Source organism: Protopterus annectens, chromosome 3.part0, assembly GCF_019279795.1.
Source record: "Protopterus annectens isolate FY-2018-M chromosome 3.part0, PAN1.0, whole genome shotgun sequence".
Lineage (NCBI taxonomy): Eukaryota > Metazoa > Chordata > Ceratodontiformes > Protopteridae > Protopterus > Protopterus annectens.
This window is the reverse complement of record NC_056731.1, coordinates 1,768,192,817-1,768,215,384: the sequence shown is the minus strand read 5'-3', so window position 1 is coordinate 1,768,215,384 and position 22,568 is coordinate 1,768,192,817. Positions and strand designations below refer to the sequence as shown.

The 22,568-nt window shown below is 45.3% G+C and overlaps 1 protein-coding gene across 1 annotated transcript in view; it reads right to left on the bottom strand.

The window, feature by feature from the left end:
* LOC122797181 (shootin-1-like) overlaps window positions 1–22,568 on the bottom strand; it is a 1,945,876-nt gene that overhangs the window by 644,098 nt on the left and 1,279,210 nt on the right. The window lies entirely within an intron of this gene.

The following is a 22,568-nucleotide window of genomic DNA, read 5'->3' as shown; positions in this document are numbered from 1 at the left end:
TTTGTATCCTCTGGTTACAATGCTTTTTACCCAGGAGTCTGAGGTGAGAGTTAGCCAGGCCTGTGGGTATAAAGCCAAGCGTCCCCCGACTCCTCCACAGCAGGACAGTCGGGCCCCCGTTCAGGAGTGCTGGAAAGGCTTGCCAGGGATAGGATCCCTGTCGCCTTGGTTCTGGACCCCTCATGTCTGCCCCCTGCCTCTGGGGGTCACTCTGTGTGGCCTGGGAAGATCCCCGAGTTTTACGGAACCACATTTTTCCGCCTCGTTGCCCTTTGGGGTACGGTCTAGATGGAACGGAAAAATGGACTCCGACAGCAGACAGAGTCTTTCCTTCTTGCTCACAACGAGTTAGTGTCTCTTTCACTTTGGGCCCAAAAAGAGTGGCACCATCAAAGGCGTGGCGAAGGAAGACTTGAAGGCTTCCAAATGAGCACAGCCGCATCCAGGATTGTCTTCGAGAGCAATCGCTGAAGAGATGAGCCTCATGGACGAGTTCACTATGGAGGTAAGGATGTTAAGCGGTGCTGTTACCTTATCTGAAACAGCAGCATCTGTGTTACCCTGGAGGGTATCTCTCAGCTCCTTGATGAGATCCCTCTGTAGATGTGTAAAATGTGTCAAATAGTTTAGCGAACGCATGGAAAAGCTTCCGTATCTGTCCATAGTCCTAGAATTCTTATTAGGAGGATGAACAGAAGAGGAAGACTCAGACATCTCCTTTTTAGTGGCTGCAGCCACCACCATAGTGTCAACCGGAACTCCTTTGGTGAGATAAGTCTTGTCCTGGGGAGCGGTAATAAATTTGCTTGGTTTTCGAGAGACCGGTTCCACTGTGTCCGGTGTCTCCCACACCCTTCGAGCAATCAAATCCATTAATTCATCAGGGGCGGAGTAACCCAGGAGGTAGAAGGTTGAGCACCAAAGCCTTCAGCAACACCGGCTCGCCCTCAGTGGAGGCTTGGGTCTGCCAATCACCCCTCTGTTTTAAAATCTCCAAGATGTCCGCAAATGAGACATCCTAGGAGGGGGATTTTGGGGACCCCTCTGACTCATCCAAGTCAGTGTCAGAAGTTAGAGATTCCTGCAGGGAATCTAAGTGCCTCCTCTTGCACATTCTTTTCCTCGGAACCTCATCGGAGGGGGATTCCGGTGAGGCCTCCGAGGAACAGAGGGCACCCTCTGGGGGTGGCTGAGACAATGGTGCTCCACGCTTTGGATGTGTCATGGGAACAGAAACAGAGAGCGGCTCCTTAGGGGAGGGAGAAAATGCCTCCGATGAAGTGGTTGTCTGTGTAGACAAAACCTTCCTCATAAGGTCAAAAACACCAGAACCTCGGGTCGAGGACTCCCCCGGTTCCGAAGAACATGGAACAATCCCAGACACGGGGCCCATGGGTCTCAACCCCGAGGACAGAGCCGAGACAATCTGCGCCGAGGCCCCGAGAGGGAGAGTCGGCACCGAAAGATCGGTACACGACTCGGTCCCGAAACCAAGGAGAGATCGTCGACTCCGCGACTCACCTATAGGTTCCGAAGGAGTCGAGGTCAATGGTGTCGATCGTGCAATGGACGGTTTTGGCACCGAGGGCTCCACTATCATCGGCTCATCCTCTTCTGGCTCCGAAGACTGGATGGGTCTCAAAGGAGGACCTGTTGGAGATAAAGGGAGGCCTTCTAGTTTCGACACCAATTGGGAGGAAACTGCAATCAACTTGGAAAGGGCCGTGTTCTCCATAAGTTTCACGATCCACATCAGTATCGGATAACGGTCTGGAAGATCGGGTCGAAGGGGCGAAGATGGCACCGACGAAGAATGGAAGGTGGGTTCCAAGACCTGAGGCTCAGTGAAAGATAAAGTCTGTGGAACCGGCGAATCTAACTTTAGAAGATGAACTCGGGCCGATTACATGGGTTCCGACAGCTTCGACCCCTTCAAGGACTTAGAAGCCTGGGCAGACTTGTCCAAAGCCTCCTGGAAAGCAGGCTTAAGAAGTCCCCTGTCTATAAGTTTCCTCTGTCATGACCCTCCCACTGAAGGAATGGCATATAGAGCAATCCTCTGCAAGTGGAGAGGGCCAAGACAGGTGTGGTTGTCAGTGATGGACACTTTCTGCCCACACTGACACCTTTTAAAACCAGACTTGGCTTTTTCAGACATAATCAGCAAATACACTTTTACTGTAAAAAAAGAAAATTATAACACTAGCTATAATTAAGAGAGAGAAAAAAAAAAAAAATATATATATATATATATATATATATATATATAGCTATAAGTTATAGAAAGGTAGGCCCCAAAGGGAAACCTATGAAAAAACAATGACAGAACTAACTACACTACACACACACACACACACACACACACACTATAGAAAGATCAAAAACTAAATTCTCAATAACTATAAGAACTATAAGAACTTTTAAACAAAACAATAACTATCTTATCTGCAATAACAAAGTTTTCTCTGGTCCGAGCTCTCTTATCGATGTGATCCGTTGCAGCGGCAAACTAGATCTGAGTAATGGCAGGGAGGATTGTGGGATATAGCCTGGTCTCGAGCTTCTCTAAGATGCAGAGCTTGGCTATGCGGCCAACTCAGAGCCGAGGATCGGCTCCGAACCCATGTGTAAGAACAAACGGCGAGATTGAACACTCTCACATGGATGGTTTAGTTATGAAGGATACCCGGTCTGCATGGAACATGATGAAGGGTTCCACAGCCATGAGTGCTTGCAGCTCAGAGACTCTTCTGGCCTGAAGTGACGGCCAGAAGGAAGGTTGTCTTCCATGAGAGAAATTTTAGCTTTGCAAAAGAAGCTGGCTCGAAAGGAGGCAAGGTGAGCTTTTCCAAAACAAAGTTAAGGTCCCAAAGCTGGTGTTGGTGCCCTTCTGGGGAGCCTCAAGTTGCTAGCCCCTCTGAGGAACTGTTTGACCAAAGTGTGTGAGAAAACAGGCTGCTCAGGGGGAAAATAAGCAGAAATAGCAGAGGCATTAATTTTTATAGAGGATAAAGAGAGACCACTGTGTAGTAGGTCAGCTAAGTAATCCAAGATGAGAGGGATGGAGGGCTGTGTCGTATTGGTCCCCTTACCCTGGATTCAGGTGCAGAAACTTTTCCATTTATCTGCATAAGACTTTCTGGTACTAGGAAGTATGGCTTCATGGATAACATCCATAACCTGTTTCCTGAGGATGGCAGATTGGTTTGGGGTTAGGGAATAAGCCAAGCTGCCAAATTGAGTGTCTGCAATTGGGGATGCATGAATTCCCCTTCCCTCAGGGTTAGGAGGTTTGGAATCTGAGGAAGATTCCATGGAGGGAGTGGGGACAGGCTGCGCAGTAAGGGGTACCAGTGCTGTCGGGGCCAGTCTGGAGCTATAAGAATGGTCCGTGGTTTTTCCTCCCTTATTTTGAGCAGTACCCTGGGGATGAGCAGTAGGGGAGGAAAGGCATACACCGAGAGGTTGACCCAGGGGAAGGGACAGGGTATCCACTTTCCAAGCCATGCAGTGATGCTCCCTGGTGCAGAATTTGCTGAGCTGATGGTTGGTATGGGAGGCAAAAAAGTCGACTTTTGGGGTTCCCCATTTCTGAGTTATTAGGGTGAAGGTACTTCTGTTGAGCTGCCACTCATGTGGGTCCAGAAGTTTTCTACTTAATTGGTCTGCCAGGGAGTTAAGAGAGCCTGGTAGGTAATGTGCTAACAGGTGTAGTGGCATAGAAGAGGCTGTAAGCCAAAGGGTCATATCCAGCCTGCATAGAGGGTAGGAATGAGTCCCTCCCTGTTTGTTGATATACCACATCACAGTGGTGTTGTCTGTTTTGATCAGGAGAACCACTGGAGAGAGAATGGGTTTGAAAGGTATCAAGGTCCAGCAATGCCATCATCTCTTTTTGACTGATGTGCAGGGGGATTTGCTGTGGGCTCCATTGGCCCTGTATGTACCTGCCGTCCAGGTGTGCACCCCAAGCGTAGTCTGATGCATCTGTGGTGAGGGAAGAAGGGCAGTCCCTTGTTGTGGGAGCATGCTGTTGCCCACCAAAGAAACTCCTTTCTGAGGCAAGGAATTATAGGTAGAAGAGTTTCCAGGTCTTAAGAGTGTTGACAGTAAAAGCTATTTAGGTACCACTGAAGTTTCCTCATATACAGTCTGGCATATAGAATGAGGAGAATGCAAGATGCCATGAACCCCAGAGTTTGCAGGATTTTCCCTGCAGAAAGCTGGGGCCTGGTGGCCAGTTGAGAGAAGCAGGCTGACAGGAAATTTCTCTCTCTGGTATAAGGTATGCCATCTGGGATGCTGTGTCCAGACTTGCTCCCAGGAAGATTATCCTTTGGGTGGGCACCTGTTTTGATTTCTTTTCGCTGATTGTGTACCCTAGGGAGGTTAGTAGGAAGCAGGACTATTCGCCCCCTGATGGTTCGACCCCAATGCTATATTTTTAGTGGACAGTTCGACCCCAGACTATTTGACCCCAAATATATTCTTTTACATACTTTATCATTATGTCATTAATCAATTATTCAATAATAACACTGTTAAATTTCATTGTAAATATTTTTTAATAATATTTTTTATTTTATTTAATTACATTGGTTAGTATAAATATAACACTTAAATCTTTAACATATAATAACTAGTGCTATGTTTTAACATATTATGACTACTGTTACTTTATAACTGTATAACCTTCTGTTTGTAGGTAAACATCTTACCCATTATGCCAACTGTTGACAGAGTACCAAAGACAAACACTAGCAAATATAAAATCTTGGAGATGTTCACTATATGGTAACACTAGTTAAATGCTGTATATCAAGCACGACACTGAACATTAAAGGAAGTGAAACCCTCCTCCAGACATGTGGAAGTTTACTACCACAGTCCTCAGGTCTGTAATGCTTTAAAACAGTTTATAAGTTCTGTAATGAAAAGTTGGCTGCAGTGACCTAAATGGAAAGGAATGCAAGCAACTTAAAAGATAGTAACACGGACTGAAATCTCACAGCTTAGACTCACCATGGGAAATGCAAAGTAAAGCATTTAAGAAACAAAAATACAGGGCTGAAGTACCATTATTAATGCAGAAATCCTTGCCACAGAAAAACTAATAAAGACACCAAAGTTGATGACTTCAGACAAAACAACCTGGGTGAAAATAAGGTGTCTGGAAGTGTCACAAGCAGCCACATAAAAAAAAAAAAAAAAAAAGAAAAAAATAAGAAAAGAAACTGAAGTCAGTGGTATTTACCAAAATGCTGGATCTGGGAACTGCAATGTAGAAGCAAAACAAACAGCCCTGCTACCATAAGCATTGGGGGCACTTTACACATTTTTCCTGTGCAGTAAAAATCATCCACAGCCGCATAATGCACTATTCTAGCAGAAGATGCTACTTCTGGATAAGCAAAATGAGACACAAAAGACAGGGTAAGAAAGGTGGGATGCTTCCTAAAATCTAATCACAGGTCCAGTAGTATTGTGAGCATCTATAACTTCCATCTATGATTTCAAGCAATTCCAGAAGATATCGTTATACGGAAACTCCCGACTAGTTAATGCTGTGTTTAATGTAAGTGTAGCTGAAGTACATAAATAGAAAAGAAATACCTTCTAAACCAATTTTAAGAATGCTTAGACAGCGTTTCATTTCTATTTTTGCTTTGATGTGCTTCGGCTTCAATTATGTTACATTTTTTACTGGGGTCCAACCGTCTGGGGTCGAATAGGTCAAGGACGAATCATCCAGGGATGAATCAGCGGGGTGAAAACATCCTGTACCCCTTTACAAAGGCCAGGTGCTTGAGCAACTTTTCCTGGCTGTTTGCCTGAATAAGGCAGTCATCTAAGCAGGGGTAAATTTGAATATTTCTTTGTCTACAAAAGGCACTGGCCGGAGCCAGGCATTTTGTGAAAACTCTGGGAGCCGTAGAGAAGCCAAAGGGAAGCACAAAGAACTGAAAGTGCTGAGATCCTGCCCTGAAGTGGAGATATTCTCTGCATGATTCCTTGATAGGAATGTGGAGGTAGGCCTCGTTTAGATCCAGGGTGGCTAGCCAGGTGTCCTTGGAGAGCATGGGAAGCAGCTACTGGAGGGTGAGCATTTTGAATTTTGGGATCACCAGGAAGGTGTTTAGAATGGATAGATCGAGGATGGGGCACCAGGTGCCCTCTTTTCTGGGCACCAGAAAAAGTATGGAGTAAAAGCCTTGGCCAATCTGTTCTGCAGAAATGTGCTCTACTGACCTCAAAGAGAGCAGGGAATGGATTTGCTTTTGAGCCTCTGCCCAATGATTTGGTGATAGATCTGGGAACCCTTTTGGGAATGGAAGGGTGTGGAATGAAAATTTGTATACCTGAGACACAATGTTCAGAACCCATTGGTCCTTGGTAATGGTGGTCCAGGTGCTTGAGTGAAAGGAAAGTTTTCCTCCTAGGGGTAAGTGAAGGTGGGCAGAGGGGAGGTGAGTCAATGTGAGTTCTTACCTTAAGGGGGTGGCTTAGAAAGTACAGTTTTGTACCTACCATAAATGTAGATGTTCGAGTGTTCACCCTGCTGCAGTCAACACACTTGGGTTATCCTGCCATCAGGCGGTCCCGCAGTCGGCCCGAATTCCAAAGTCTTGGTCCGGCTTCAGTTGCTGTCGCTTCTTCCCTGACGTCAGTGCGCCAGGGGTATATAAGAGGCATCCAATGCCATTTTCTTCAGTTTTTCTTGCCCCAGAAGTCAGGTGCCCCCAAAAGGTAGGCAAAAAAAAAAAAAAAAAAATATATATATATATATATATATATATATATACATATGGGTCTATATGAAGCAGTTCATATGATCGACACACACAGTTCATTTGATCGACAAGCATTTGCCCCTCCCCCAAATGTTGTGTGACCCTGAGTTGATAATATATAGTTGGGGTCACCCAAATGCTTGTCGATCAAATGAACTGTCGATCAAATAAACTGTCGATCATATGAACTGTCGGACCAAGTCATATAGACCCATACATATATATATATATATATACATGGCTCTATAAAAATAAAACAAAACCCTTAGGCACAAGCAAATACACCACAGAGGTAGTATAGGATAAAGTGGTAGAGATAAGTTCAGCTAGTTCAGAGGGGATGGAGGGAGGGTAACCTGGACTGCAGCAGGGTGAAAACTCGAACATCTACATTTATAGTAGGTACAAAACTGTACTATGTTCATCATGTTACCCTGCTGCAGTCATCACACTTGGGTTGAATCCCAAAGCTAAGGAGGGAAGGTGGAGTCAAACAGGGTTAGAAGAAGCTAGTAGGCCCTGAAAAACTGCAGTGACAAAACCAGCTCTAGTCTTAGAGTAAAGAGGTAAGTGATAGTGTTTGGTGAAGGTGTGCACTGAACTCCAAGTAACAGCTTCCAGAATATCCTTGGTTGGCACAAGAATGATGCCACAATACAGAGATAAGATGATCAGCTTTAACAATTGGCTTAAACTCTGGTGTCATTCAAAGGGGATCCAATGCCTGTCTGCCTGGGATGACATGCTGGACAAGCCCTTGCACCTGTCACCCCTGGGATTCTTTTGGCAAAGGCTCTTGCCACCCCATAGTGCCTTTTTAGGCAAGGCACAAACTCTAAACCTACCACCCTAGAACACAATAAAGAAAAAAAACTAAGGGTAATGCTGCCCAATGCCAGAAGTCTCAACCTCAAGATGCCGAGGCCCTTCTCAGTATGGAGAACATCAATGTCTGTGCTGTGACAGAAACCTGGTTCAAGGCTCCTGAGAGCACCCCAGCACTATCAGGTTTTACCTCATATTGCCCGCCCCAAAATCCGGACAATACCAAGAAAGGAGGGGGGGGTATCCATATTCATCAAGGACACCCACACCTCAAGATTGGTGGCAACGCACGATGCATTGGAGACCATCCAGGTGCAATTAACCATAGGCAAGACTGCTCTGCAATTTGTAGCATTTTACAGGCCACCCTCGCAAACTCAGGAACCTCACATGGCTTTCCTGAAAACACTGGAGGGGATAAATGTATCTCCGAACACCATCATACTAGGTGACTGGGAACACTACTCAAGCCCAAACACTCTAGCCCAAAAGTTCCTGGAATTCATAAACTCAAATGCCATGGAACAACTAGTCACCATCCCCACAAGAGAAGAAAACATACTTGATCTCATCATCACGAACATGGGAGCACAATGTTCAACACCGGAAGTATACCCCTCACTGGTGAGATCAGATCACAAACTAATCTCGCTGAAGGTCCTCATCCCGCCCCCACCTGAAATAAAAAAGACCACAGTAAAGAACTTCTCGAAAGCCGACTTCACACTTCTAAAGACTAGTGTGGTCTCCTTTAAGGCCCCGAGCGGTAAACATTACTCAAGCCGCTGAATCACTTACAAATGCCTTCTACCAGCACCTGCAGGGCTGCATGGATCAGGCAATCCCAAGCAAAACAAAGACTCTTTGTACCAAAAGCAAGCGTCCAGTCTGGTGGACCCCAGCCATAAACAAACTCTACAACAAAAGGAGGAAGCTACTACAAGATAGAGCAAAATCCTTAAAAGGTAAGACACCGCTGATCACTGTAAGTAAAAAGCTAAGAGCTCTCATAAAATCATCCAAAGCTAATTTTGAGAGAAAAATAGCTAAGGACTCAAAAGACAATCATAAGGCATTCTTTAGCTATGTTAGAAACCTGGGAGGAAACTCCCAGATATGGTCAGAATTAGTTCAAAATGATGTGAAGTTTACTGATCCTACAGACATTGCCAACATACTGACTGACAGGTTCAGTGCAAACTTCTCCCCAAAAGGAGAGATATCTATACCAAATGATTGTAGCCCCCAAACATCTCTAACGCCCAGGTGAGAACTGCTCTCTCCAAGGCAAAAAACACAGCATCCATGGGACCTGATGGTGTCCCCGGCTGTGTGCTCCACGAACTCAACGAGGAATTAAACCCGCAGTTAGGACAGCTGTTTAATCTTAGTCTCACCTCCCCAGGAGTGGCGCTGGCGACTGTGGTCCCACTTCACAAAGGCGGTGCCTCCACCGACCCTGGAAATTACCGTCCCATTAGCTTGACAAGCCTTATCTGCAAAGCCATGGAGAGGATCATAATGGATCTCATAAATAAAGACAAAGGGAATTTGCAGACTTTGGATCCAACCCAGTTTGGCTTTGTCAAAGGCAGATCATGCCTTTTAAACTTGGTTGGCTTTTTCAAAACAGTCACCAAGGCCATTGATGAGGGAAAGGCAGTCCATACAGCCTACCTCGACCTGGCGAAGGCCTTCGATACAATACCCCACTCGGGTATCATTGAAAAACTCATCAGCTTAAATGTAAACCCATACATCACAAGATGGGTTGCAAACTGGCTGAGTGACAGAACCCACAGGGTCAGAGTTGCTGGCGCCATGTCAGACTCAAAGCCTGTCACAAGTGGTGTCCCACAGGGCTCAGTCCTGGGCCCACTCTTGTTTGGCATCTACTTTTCTGAAGTACAAGCAAACACAGGAGGGTTATGGCTGACAAAGTTTGCAGATGACTGCAAACTGCACATCTGACACAGATATCCTTCAGAAGGGTCTCACAGAAACGGATAACTGGTGCCAGAGCCATGGCCTAAAGTTAAATGCCAAGAAATGCATAGTCATACCCTTCGGGAAAAACAGCTACCATATAGGTGGCAATCCACTGAGCACAGAAGAAGTTATCAGGGACCTGGGGACCCAGGTTGACAGTAGCCTTTCATTCGACACTCATATTGCTAAAGTAGTTAGGAAGACCTTCTACATTGCCCACTTATCATGAAGGGATTCACATCTAGATCAAGGGAGGTCATAGTCTCCCTATACTCATCACTCATCAGACCAATGATTGAGTACAATGCCCCATTCAGAATGTATCTGACCCGACACTTGCAGCAGCTGGAGAGGCCACAAAAGTTTCTCACCAAAAGGATAAAGGGTCTCAAAAATCTGTCTTATGCTGCCCGACTGAAAGAACTCCAGCTCTATTCAGTTGCTTACCGCTTGCTCAGAGGTGACCTGTGCCTGACATACAAGGCCATGTCAAACCCAGATTTGATGAACATGCTTCACCTCAAAAAATCTAGATCCCTCAGAGCCACAAGGGCGGGAGACTTAAACCTCGACACGGTTATTAATAGGACGTGCTGGAGGGATAGATTCATCACCCAAAGACTCCCTATGCTGTGGAACAAAATCCCGGTATATGTGAGGCAGAGCACCTCGCTGGCCTTGTTCAAGAGGAATCTTGACCAATGGATTGGAGATCGCAGATTTACCCAAGGGATTACCTCAGTGTCACTGCTTGACAGAGGCACAGCAAAATGGGCATAGTTTCTCCTAAGGGCTAGGCTTGTAAATGCCCTCGGGCAGATAGCCTAGTATGAACCTATGAACCTATGAACTCCCCTGAGAAAGGCTGCTGATGTAGCTGTAGCCCTGGTGGAGTGGGACCTAATGTTAGCAGATACTGGTTTCCCATGATGTGTGTAGCAGAAATGTATGCAATGTCCTATCCATTTAGAAATAGTCTGTTTTGAGATAGCTTTTCCTTGTGATCCTGTAGCATAGGCTACTAAGAGCTGGTCAGTTTTTCTGAAAGCCTTAGTTTTATCCAAGTAGTAACGTAATTGCCTGTGAATGTCCAAAGAGTGCAAGAGTCTTTCTCCTTTGTTCTGGGGATTTGGGAAGAAGGTGGGCAAGTGAATGGTTTGGTTTAGGGCCACAGTGGATACCACCTTTGGCATGAAGGAAGGATTAGTTCGTAGAGAAACTCTGTCTTGATGAAAAATGAGGAAAGGTTCCACTGTCATTAGTGCCTGTAGCTCTGAGACTCTTCTAGCTCAGGTTATTGCTAGTAGTAGGGCAGTTTTCCATGAAAGAAATTTTAAGTCAGTTGAAAAAGCTGGTTCAAAGGGCGGCAGTGTAAGCTTTTCCAGGACAAAGTTGAGATCCCAAGTAGGTGTTGGAGCTCTCCTTGGCGGTCTTAAGTTCTTAGCCCCTCTGAGGTACTGTCTTAGGAGTGGATGTAAAAATAAAGGAGGATCCGTGCTGTAATGAGCTAAAATTGCTGAGGCGTGGATCTTAATAGATGAAAAGGAAAGTCCTTTGTGTAACATCTCAGTTAAATATTGCAGAATCTGAGGAATGTTCGGCTCCAGGCGATTTAGGCCTTTAGCCTGGTTCCAGGCGCAAAATCTCTTCCATTTGTCTGAATAGGATTGCCTGGTGCTGGGCCTCCTGGCCTCCAGAATGACATCCATAACAGCTTTGGATAAAGGTGTTGGCTGATTGTTTAGGTAATTTGCCATGCAGCCAGGTTTAAAGTCTTGAGTTGGCTGTGTAGAATCAGATTGTCTCACTGGGTGAGCAGGTGAGGAATTTGTGGCAAAATCAATGGTGGGCCCTGGACCATGTTCCTTAAAATTGGATACCAATGTTGGCATGGCCAGTCTGGTGCAATGGTGGCCTCTCTAATCTGACTTTCAGCAGTAGCTTTGCTAGAAGAGGCAGTGGAGGGAAGGCATACACTGTTAACGTTTTCCAACTGAATGAGAGGGCGCCCACTTTCCAAGCTAGTGGATGGAATGTCCTTGTGCAAAATTTTTAAAGTTGGTGGATGTGGGGGCTTGCAAACAGATCTATGTCTGGGCGTCCCCATTTTTGAGCTATCATTGCAAATACTTGTGGATCTAGTTTCCATTCGTGTGGATCCATGATGTTTCTGCTTAGGTCGTCTGCCAATGTGTTTTTCTTTCCTGGCAGGAATTGTGCTTGTAATTGAACCTGGTAAGACAGTGCAGTGTTCCACAAGGTCATTGCTTGCCTGCATAGAGGGTAGGAATGTGTGCCCCCTTGCTTGTTTATGTACCACATAACTGTGGTGTTGTCTGCCCTTATTAGTAGTTGTCCTGGGTGTAGAAGGTCCTTGAAAGCTGTTAGGGCATTCTGCACTGCTAGCATTCCTTTCTGACTGATATGCAGGTGTCTCTGATCTGTAGTCCATTTGCCTTGAATGCACTGTCCTGCCATGTGTGCTCCCCAGGCATAGTCCGATGCATCTGTTGTCATAGTTTGCCTGGCTGTGGGTAAGGTGAAAGGCTGACCTTTGTTGAGGTGACATGCCTGTGCCCACCACAGAAACTCCTGTTGAAGGCAGGGAATGAGTGGAATCATTGTTTCTAAGCTGTGGCTGTGCTGAGTCCATACACTTTTCAGGTACCATTGTAATTTCCTCATATGCAATTTTGCAAATGGTATTAGTAGTATGCAAGATGCCATGAATCCCAAGGCCTGCAGAATTTTTCTTGCAGGGAGGGTCTTTGTTGCCATTATTTTGAAATATTGAAAAAGCTGTTGTTGTTTATCTGGTGTGAGATAAGCCATCTGGGCCATTGTATTCTAGCTGGCACCCAGGAATATTATGTCTTGTGAGGGCACTAGTTTTGATTTCTTTTCGTTTCCTGTGTACCATAGGCAACTTAGAAGGTGTTTGACAAATGCCAGATGCTGTAAAAGAATGTCCTTGCTTTCTGCTTGAATAAGACAGTCGTTCAGGTATGGGTATATCTGAATTCCTCTTTGTCTGCAGTATGCAATTACTGGTGCCAGGCATTTTGTGAAGATCCTGGGCGCAGTAGATAAGCCAAAGGGCAGTGCAGAGAATTGATAATGCGCTGAACCTGCAATGAAGCGATGGTATCTTCTGCAATTTTGTCTGATAGGGACATGCAGGTATGCCTCCTTGAGGTCCAAAGTGACTAGCCAAGCATTCTTGCCCAGCATGGGAAGAAGCTGCTGTAGTGTTAGCATCTTGAATTTTGGTACTTGCAGATAGGTGTTCAGAATTGAAAGATCCAGAATGGGTCTCCATGCTTTGTCCTTTCTTGGAACTAGGAAGAGTCTTGAGTAAAATCCTTGCCCTTGCTCCTGTGTAGGTACCTGTTGAATGGCTCTCATGTTCATGAGAGCTGTAATTTGTTTTTGTGCCTCTGCCCATTGATTTGGTGGCAGGTTTGGCATTCCTTTGATCCTTGGTAAGGTATGAAAGTGGAATCTGTATCCTTGAGAGACAATGTTTAGAACCCATTTGTCTTTTGTGATGATGTGCCAGTTGTCTGCAAAAAATGCTAGTTTTCCTCCCAAGGGTGTTGCCAGGAGAGATTTGCTTGGTAGTTTGAGGATGAAGTCATTGTGTCTGCCTTCTGCTAGCTTGGGGCCTGTCTTCTCCTCCTTGCTGGGTAGCCGAACCCCATTGGCGAGGTTTGTAAGGGCCCTGTGACTGAACTCTGCCCCTTGGGTGTCTGTATTTGCCCCTCTGTGATCTGTCTGAAGCTGGAAAGGACCAATTTTTTGTTGGCCAATTCCTGCTGAAGCGAGGGGGTTGTACCTGCAAGAAATCCTTGACCGTTTGCATAGATTTAGCCTTATCCTCCATTTTCTTTAAAACCTCTTCTGCTTTGACACCAAATAATACATCCTGTTGTAAAGGTGCATCTAATAATTTTGCTTTAACATGGTCAGGGAGGGTTTGCTCTTTTAACCAAGCATGTCTCCGAATGACAGAGCCAGTAACAGCTGCTCTACAGGAAGCTTCCAGTGAATCAAATCCGCATTATAAAGTATGCTTGCCCACCTGTTCAGCTGCATGCAACAGATCCTGCATTTCCTTGAATTCAGGCTGTTCTGAATGTGTGCTCATTTTTTGTTTTAACTGAGACATCAGGAATTGATATTTCAACATGTGAAACTGGCAATTTAATGCTCTCATAGCCAGAGTTGCAGAGGTGTATATTTTCTTTCCCCATCTATCTAGGGCTCTGGAATCTCTTTCAGAGGGCACAGGATTTTTAGCCATAGAAGCTTTTGCTCCCTTAGGACCCTGGGATATGGTCTCTGGGTCAGGTACTCTGTAGTATCCATCTGGTTTGGCTGGAGCAGGAGGTAGAGAGTCTGGATTTAAACTAGACTCCAAGTAGACATCATCCACAATATCTAAAACAGGAGGGATAGCAAGAGGTCTGTGCTAGGGTAATAAAAGGAACTCTCGGACCCTTTTCTTAGAATTTGAGTAATCCTGGCCTTCCCAGTGGAAATGTTCCCTCATGATATGCAATGTTTCCCCAAAGGAGTTGTCTTCAGGGGGAGATGATGAGGGAATAGAGTCTTCAGCATCAGAATCCTCATAAGGTGGAAAAGTGTTACCTGTTCCTCAGAAGAATCTGAGGAGAGAGAAACCTGGTCAGAGGATGCATAATCCTCCTCTTGTCTTGGTCTTTTGTCAGGAGGGGGATGGGAACCCCTGATAAGGGTAATTAAATCTTCAGCCATCTTAAGCATATGTTTCTTAGGCATGGGGCCTTGACCTGTAGACTGATGAACAGTTTTCTTAGGTTTTAAAGGAGTTTTAAGCTTAGCATAAGATTTACTGGTGAGTGTAGTCGGTCTGAAGACACCTTCTGCAACCAAAGGTGTTTCCTCTGCACCGGTGTCAAATTCTGCTCCAGTGTCGGTAGATGGCTGCATTGGCCTAGTAGACTCTGCTTGGGAGTCGGCAGCTGTCTGAGGTTCCAGCTCTGCGGTCGTCAGGGGCTGCGTAGGCACCTCACTGAAAACCAGAGAACCGGCGACAGGCCCAGCTGAGGCATTGGGTTCTAGCTTATTCCTCGGCTGCCTGTCTTTATCCTTGTGTTTTTTATGAATTGCGGTCGTCGGCTGCTCCGACGGCATGATATAATTAAATTTCCTAACAAAGAAATGCCGTGAGAAGTCAAAATGGCATTTGATAGTGGGTTTATTAAACCTAGCGCAAAACCGACAACCTGTGACGTCGTGGTCTGGGCCTAGGCAAGGAATGCAATAGGAATGGAAGTCCTTATGAGGTATTTGCTTCCCACAAGAAATGCAATGGTTAACTTTTTCTGACATCGGACTGAGGCAAGAAAATGTTCCCCAATGGGGTACTTAGCTTTATCGAAGACTTCGGACGGAAATTCAAATCGAAACTCTCAGGTGTCGGCCGACCGGCACTTGCGAACTGCTTCTGCTTCGGGCACCGCATGGCAACAAAGACTGAAGAAAATGGCATTGAATGCATCTTATATACCCCTGGCGCACTGACATCAGGGAAGAAGTGACAGCAACCGACGCCGGACCAAGACTTTGGAATTTGGGCCGACTGCGGGACCACCTGACGGCAGGATAACCCAAGTGTGATGACTGCAGCAGGGTAACACGATGAACATCTCCCTGGTTTTGAAGTGGAGGGAGTCCACTACTTAAATCTCTGCATTCCCTGGAGCTGCTGTCTGGGGGGTTTGCTTCCCCGAGGCCTAAGCTGGGCCTATTTACTTGGAGCAGGAAAGGACCAGTGCTTGTCGGGAAAATGCCTACTGAACCTAGGGGGCTGGACCTATAAGAAATCTTTAACTGCTTGCATAGATTTTGCTTTTTCTTCGATCTTTTTTAAGACCTCTTCTGCCTTAGTGCCAAATAAGTTATCTTTGTGCAAGGGGGCATCCAACAATTTAGATTTGACATGGTCTGGCAGGGGCTGTTCTTTAAGACATTCATGTCTTCTAATGACAGATCCAGTGACTTCTGCCCTGCAAGAAGTTCCAGGGCATCAAAACCACAGTGCAAAGTGCGTTTAGTTACTTGACTTGCAGAATGCATTAAGTCTTGTAAATCTTTAGATTCTGCCCAAGCAGGAAAGGAAAACATTTTGTGTTTAAGGAGTTCCAAGGAATGTTGCTGATATTTAAGCATATGGAACTAACAATTTAGTGCCCTGATAGCAAGAGTAGCTGAGGTGTATACTTTTTTACCCCATCTGTCCAGTGCTCGGGAATCCCTGTCTGAGGGGGTGAGATTCTTAGCACAGATTGCTTTAATCCCATTAGGCCCTTGAGAAATGACCTCAGGGTCAGCTGTTGGATTTTTGAAAAGATATTTGTGTGAGTCAGTGACTCTGTAGTACCTGTCTCGTTTTCTGGGAGCAGGAGGTAGGGCATCAGGAGTCAAGCTGGATTCAAGGAAAACTTCATTCACCACATCCAGGACTGGGGGGATGGCCAATGGTCTGTGTTGCGGAAGATCTAAGAATTCCCTGAGTCTCTTTTTAGACTGAGGATAGTCCTGACTCTCCCATTGGAAATGCTCCCTTAAAGTATGCAGGATTTCTCCAAAGGAAAATTCCTCTGGGGGAGAGGCTGAAGGAATGGATTCCTCTGCATCAGAATGCTCATAAGTGGACATGTCTTCATAGTCATATGCATCAGATTCATCTGACTCTTGTTCGGACAAAACTACTGGGAACAGATCTCTTCCTTTTTGAGGGGGCAGCTTCGCTTCCCCTACTCAGCATGATAAGGTCTTCCGCCATTTTAAGCATTAGAGACTGAGGCAAGGTATCAGGCTTCTGAGAGTGAGTAGTCGGTTTCTTGGGTGTGGTTCGAACCCTGGGCCTAAGAAACTCGGTTGTTTTCAAAAGAATGGTAGTCGCAAAAGAAGACGTCAATTTGTGTCAAGATTCGGTGGTGTGAAGGACTTCCTCGGAAGCCAGTGCCTGCTCAGCAGCTCTGGACCAAGCCAAGGTAGAGATGACCACAGGATCCTTAGGCGAAGAAGAGTTTTGTGGCATACCGGACTCCGAAAGGGTCTCTGTAGCAGCCTGCGAATCAAATGAAGCGGGCATCAGGGGCTGCAAAAGCACCTCAGTGAGTACCGCAGTACTGACAACTAGCTTAACGGAAGCGTCATCGGCAGGTTTGGACCTGTGCTGTCTATCTCTTTCTTTATCTTTACGTTTTTTCTGAAGATCTGCTGTTGTATGGCTTACCGAAGCCATATCGGAATTCGAGGACTGTAAACGAAAATATCTGGCTACAATAAGGGCCCAACGATGGATAGTTCTGGCATTAAACAAAGCACAGAAGCGACAACAGGGGACATCGTGGTCTGGGCCTAGACAAGTGACGCAGTAAGAGTGGAAGTCTCGGTGTGCTATTTGCTTTCCACAGGCGAGACAATTATTAACTTTTTCTGACATCGGTTAGTGCAGGAAAAAAGGATCCCCAACAGGGTACTTAGCTTTAGAAGACTTTAACTTCAATTCGGAAATGAAAACTCAGGTAGCGGCCGACCAGCACTTGTGCAAACTGCTTCTGCTTCGGACTCCATGGCAAAACAGACTGATGTAATGTCGTCGGCTGCCTTACTTTATACCACTGACAACCTGACGTCAGTCCTCAAGCAACAGCAACCAACACAGAAATACTAAGTCTCTGGTAGACAGGCTGGCTGAGGGCTACCCTGGCAGGGATAACCCAAATGTGATGACTGCAACAGTGAAACACGAAGAACATCACATTTCTGTAAACCATCCACTCGTGAGCTTGTGTGCTGGATCTGCTCATGCAGTCTGGCACTAGACTGTGCTTTGGGGAATGTAAACTGCCTGAAGAGTCGTTTGATACTGGATAGCTATGTAGATCCCAGACCTAAAGAGCTAGTCTGAAAAGATAATGGGATTTTGTGCTCCCCGTGCTTGTTGACATACCACATATCACTGCTGTACTACTGTCTGTGAATACTTTTAGGGTCCCGAGATGAAAAGAGGGAATGAAAGGCTTGTAGAGCCATAAGCAGAGCCCTCATTTCCTATATGTTAATGTGGTCTGACCTCTTATGAGGAAAGCCAGAGTCCCTAAACCTTTTAGAGGCTCATGGGAAGTACCCCACCCCCTGTCTGTAAAGAGCTCCTGAGTGGGAACTGGAACTTGAAAAGGAAGCCCCAGAGTGAGAGAAAGTTGATGAATGCACCACTTAAGCTTGAGCTTGAGACAGGGAAGATTTGTTAGCAAGAACTCCGAGGGGTTGGCAATGTTAAAGCCACACTGATTTGAGGTAACACTGAAGTTCCCTTATATGGAGCCTGGTGAGAGGGAGCATGGGAATAGTGGAAGCCATGTACCTCAGGACTCTGAAAAATTCTCTGGCTGTGAGAGACGCCAGAGGAGGAAGGAACTGGAAAAAAGGTTATTAGGAACCGAGCCTTGGAGGTAGGCAGAGATGAAAATATGGGAACTATATGAAGTGTGCGTGATTCTGGGAAGGTGTCAGAATTAATTTATGGAGGTTTATGGTGAACCCCCAGACTGTGTAATAAGCAAGTAATAAACATGAGACCCTGAAGTACACTGCTTGTGGAATGAATTTCAATAAGCAGATCATCTATACAGAGAAAAAATATGAATACCTTGAATCCTGCAAAAACAATGACAGTAGCAAAACATTTGGTGAATATCCTTGGATATATTACAGAGGGCAAAGGGCAAAACAGAGAAATGAAAATGCAAGCAAGAGACAGAAAAACTTAATTTCCTGAAAACAGGATGGAGGGAGATGTGGAGGTATGCATTCTTGAGATCTTGATAGACTAAACACACCTGCAAATGAAGAAGAGGGGGATACAATGTATGAAGCGATAACATCTAAAAAGAAGAAATTTTAAGAAAGGTGTTCAACAGGGAAAGATCCAGAATTCATATCCATGTACTCTCCCCATCTGTGGAACCAAAAACATTCTGGAATAAAATCCCTTCCTTTCCTAGGTGGGAGGCACAGCTTGAACGTTGCCCTGAGCCAAAAGAGACTGAAGAATCGCTGGAAAATGAGATAAATATTTCCAAGGAGGTTGAGGAATGCATGAAAAGGGAGGACGGGACTTCTAAACCATGAAATATCCCTGACAGATAACGGGACAGAGCGCACAAGTCTGAAGTGATTTGGTAATCAATTTGAAAGATACATGGAAAAAAGAAGAGACAAGGGCAACCTGATGGTGAAATAGAACCAGGCTTGTCCTGAAAATAAGGCTTCTGGGATGCAAGAGTCTGAGTAGAATTAGCAGAAGGCACATTCCTAGAACCCTTCTTGCCCTTGGGAGGTGGGTGAGACTGCCTACAAAGTCAGACTTGGATAATTCTTCTGAAATTTAGGAATGGGAGAAACCAAAATCATTAGCGGACCGGAGTTCCACTGTGGTGACCCCTAACCGGGAAAAGCCGAAAAACACAAACAGAAACCAAAATATGTTTCAGTTCTGCAAGGATTTGCCCTTGTCCTGGAGGAACTTGAAAAGGTCAGCAGCAGATCCAAAAAGCCTTTTGTTACCCAAAGGAGCATCCCAAGGTTAGGCATTAACGTCATCAGGCAAAGCCTGAAAATGGAGCCAAGAATAACACCTCATAACTGAGACAAAGGTAGAAGCCCTGGAAGAGGCATCAGCTGCATCATATCTGCATTTGATTGAATGATGTGCAACTTGTGAAGTGAGGCCCAGTAGAGAAAGGGCCAAAGCCTTCTCCTCAGACTCAGGAAGGTCAGAAAATACCCTAGAAACCTGAGAAAGGAGAGCTAAAACATACATAGTCACAACAGTTTGGTAGGTAATGGCCCTAATTGACAAAATGGCAGCAGTGTAAACTTTCTTGCTCAACCTTTCCAAAGCAAGTCTTAGCTATATGGGGTTATAGGTTATATCCTGCATACAATACAACAGCCAGTCAACTTCCAAAGCTTAAGGGTACCTTCCATGTACCCAAGCTGTTGGCAGCTCAGGCAAAGCTGAAGAAAATCAATGGCTGAGACAGGGAGGCTACAGCCCCAAAAGATGGCAAAGCTAGGAAAGTAAAAATAAGTTTTTACCCAGGCATCAACAATTCAACAGACTGGGCACCTTCAGATGCCGACATTGTAGGGCATGCACTCACATATCCCAAGAACAAGTATTTGAACATCCTTGGTTCATAGGTGTGTTCTAGGCTAATGGCCCTGGAGCCTTTACAAACCTAGCCCATAGGATTACCCTGACATCGTGCCACCTGACCTTAGTTCCCAGTGCCTCTGTCGAGTATAGCCACTGGAGTGATCCCCTGGGTGAATTTTTAATTTCCCATCCACTCGTCAAGGTTTCTCTTGAAGAGGGCCAGTGAGGTGCTCTGTTTGACATGTATGGAAAGTCTATTCTATAGCAAGGGCAGTCTCTGGGTTTTGAACCTGTCCCTCCACGTTCTGTTGATTGTGGTAATGAGGTTGAGGTCACTGGAGTGTGTGGTGTAGAGGGATTGGGGTTTCTTTAGATGTAGCATTTCTAACAGAGCTGGATCAGACATGGCTTTGTATGTCAAGCAGAGATCGCCTCTAAGGAGGAGATATGAGGCAAAGAATAGTTGGAGTTTTGTGAGTCTATCCATATAGGACAAGTGTTTAAGGCCTAGGATCCTATTTGTGAGGCAATTTTGCAACCTCTCCAGTTGTTGCAGGTGTCTAGTGAGGTACATGCCAAATGGGGCACTGTACTCAATGACTGGCCTAATGAGGGAAGAGTAGAGGAAGACAATGACCTCTTTCTTCCTGGATGCAAAACCCTTAGTAATGAGATGTGGTTTTATGCAGACTGCAGCACTGACAACATTGCATATTTAGCAACCTGCTGGTCCTGTCAGGGGTTTTATGTTGGTAAATACAACAAAAGGTTGAAAGACAGAATATCAAGTCACTCCTATGATATTAGAACAGGCAATATTAAAAATGCCTTGGCCAAACACATTAAAGAAAATGAAGGTCATGATTTTGTTTTTAGAGTACTTCAGATTGTTTCTGTGAGTACTTGGGGGGGGGGGGGTGATTTGATAAATTACACTGAATCTATGGAACTTAAATGGATTTTAAGGCTTCAAGCTGACAATCATTCTGGCTTGAAAGCATGTGTTTCTTTAAGACCTGTACTAAAGGGAAGGAAACTGATGTAATTGATCAGAAGGGTCTATGTAATTACCACTTAAGTATTTTTAAATGGTGTAGTAATGTTATTTTTTAGATCTGAAGAAGGGTTGGCTGCACAACATGAAAGCACTCATCTGTTTTATTATGTTAATAAAAGTGTTTGTGAGCTGTGGTGGTCTTGCCATTCTTGTTTTATGCTTTGGAAATTTCATGATATAGGAATATGATAAACATCCTTTAAATATAGAGTTACTAAGAAACATAATGAGAGAATCAGAAGAAACCGGTCATGAATGGCTATCATCTTTGAACTTTGGGACTTTCACAATCTGGTTTATAGGTTCATAGGTTGATACTAGGCTATCTGCCCTAGGGCACTTATAAGCCTAACCAGAGTGTGTTTGGCTTTCGCCACCCTTTTAGATTAGCTGACTGTGCCTCTGTATAGTAGGTCACAGAAGGTAGCCATATTAAGGTTAGTTTACTGTACCTCTGTCTAGCAAGGACACAGAGGAGATCCCAGGGATAAACGTATGGTCTCCCATCCACTCGTCAAGATTTCTCTTGAACAGGGTCAGTGAGGGGCTCTGCCTAACATGGATTGGGATTTTGTTCCAGAGTGAGGGGAGCCTCTGGGATATGAATCTGTCCCTCCAGCATGTCCTATTTATTTCTGTGCTGAGATTCAAGTCCCTGGAGTGTGTAGCTCTAAGGGATGTGGATTTCTTGAGGTGGAACATGTCCATTAATTCTGGGTTGGACATGGCTTTATAAGTCAGACACAGATCGCCTCTGAGTAGGCGGTACGCAACTGAGTAGAGCTGGAGTTTCTTTAGCCGAAGTGCATAGGGCATCTGTTTGAGTCCCTTGATCCTCTTGGTGAGGTACTTTTGGGGTCTTTCCAGTTGCTGCAGGTGTCGGGTAAGGTACATCCCAAATGGGGCATTGTATTCAATTATGGGCCTGATAAGTAGAGGGGCACAATGACCTCTCGATCTAGATGTGAACCCTTTTGTGATAAGGTGGGCTATATAGAAGGTCTTTTTAACAACTTTGGCAACGTGATTGTCAAAGGAGAGATTACTATCTACTTGGGTCCCCAAGTCCCTAATTACTTCTTCCGTACTTAATGGATTACCACCTATGTGGTAATTTGTGGGCACACTTTGTTTTTCCCAAAGGGGATGACAATGCACTTTTTGGCATTTAGCTTTAGGCCATGGCTCTGGCACCAATTATCCGTCTCTGTGAGACCCTTTTGGAGGATGCTCATGTCAGCCGGAGAGTCGATTATGGCGCCCAGTTTGCAGTCGTCTGCAAACTTTGTCAGCCATAGTCCACCGGTATTAGCCTGTACCGCAGAGAAATGTATACCGAACAAGAAGGGTCCCAGGACTGAGCCTTGTGGGATGCCACTTGTAACTGGTTTAGAGTCTGACATGGCAACTGCAATTATGACCATGTGGGTTCTATCCCTGAGCCAGTTTGCAACCCATCTTGTGACATAGGGGTTGATATTTAAGCTGGTGAGCTTATTTATGATGCCCGAGTGGGGTATTTGTGTCGAAGGCTTTTGTGAGGACCAGGTAGGCAGTGTGGACTACCTTCCCTTCATCTATGGCTTTGGTAACTGTTTCAAAGAAGTCGACCAGGTTCAAAAGGCAAAATCTGCCCTTAAAGCTGAATTGGGTAGGATCCAGTCTGGAGGTTCCCAATGTCCTTGTTTAT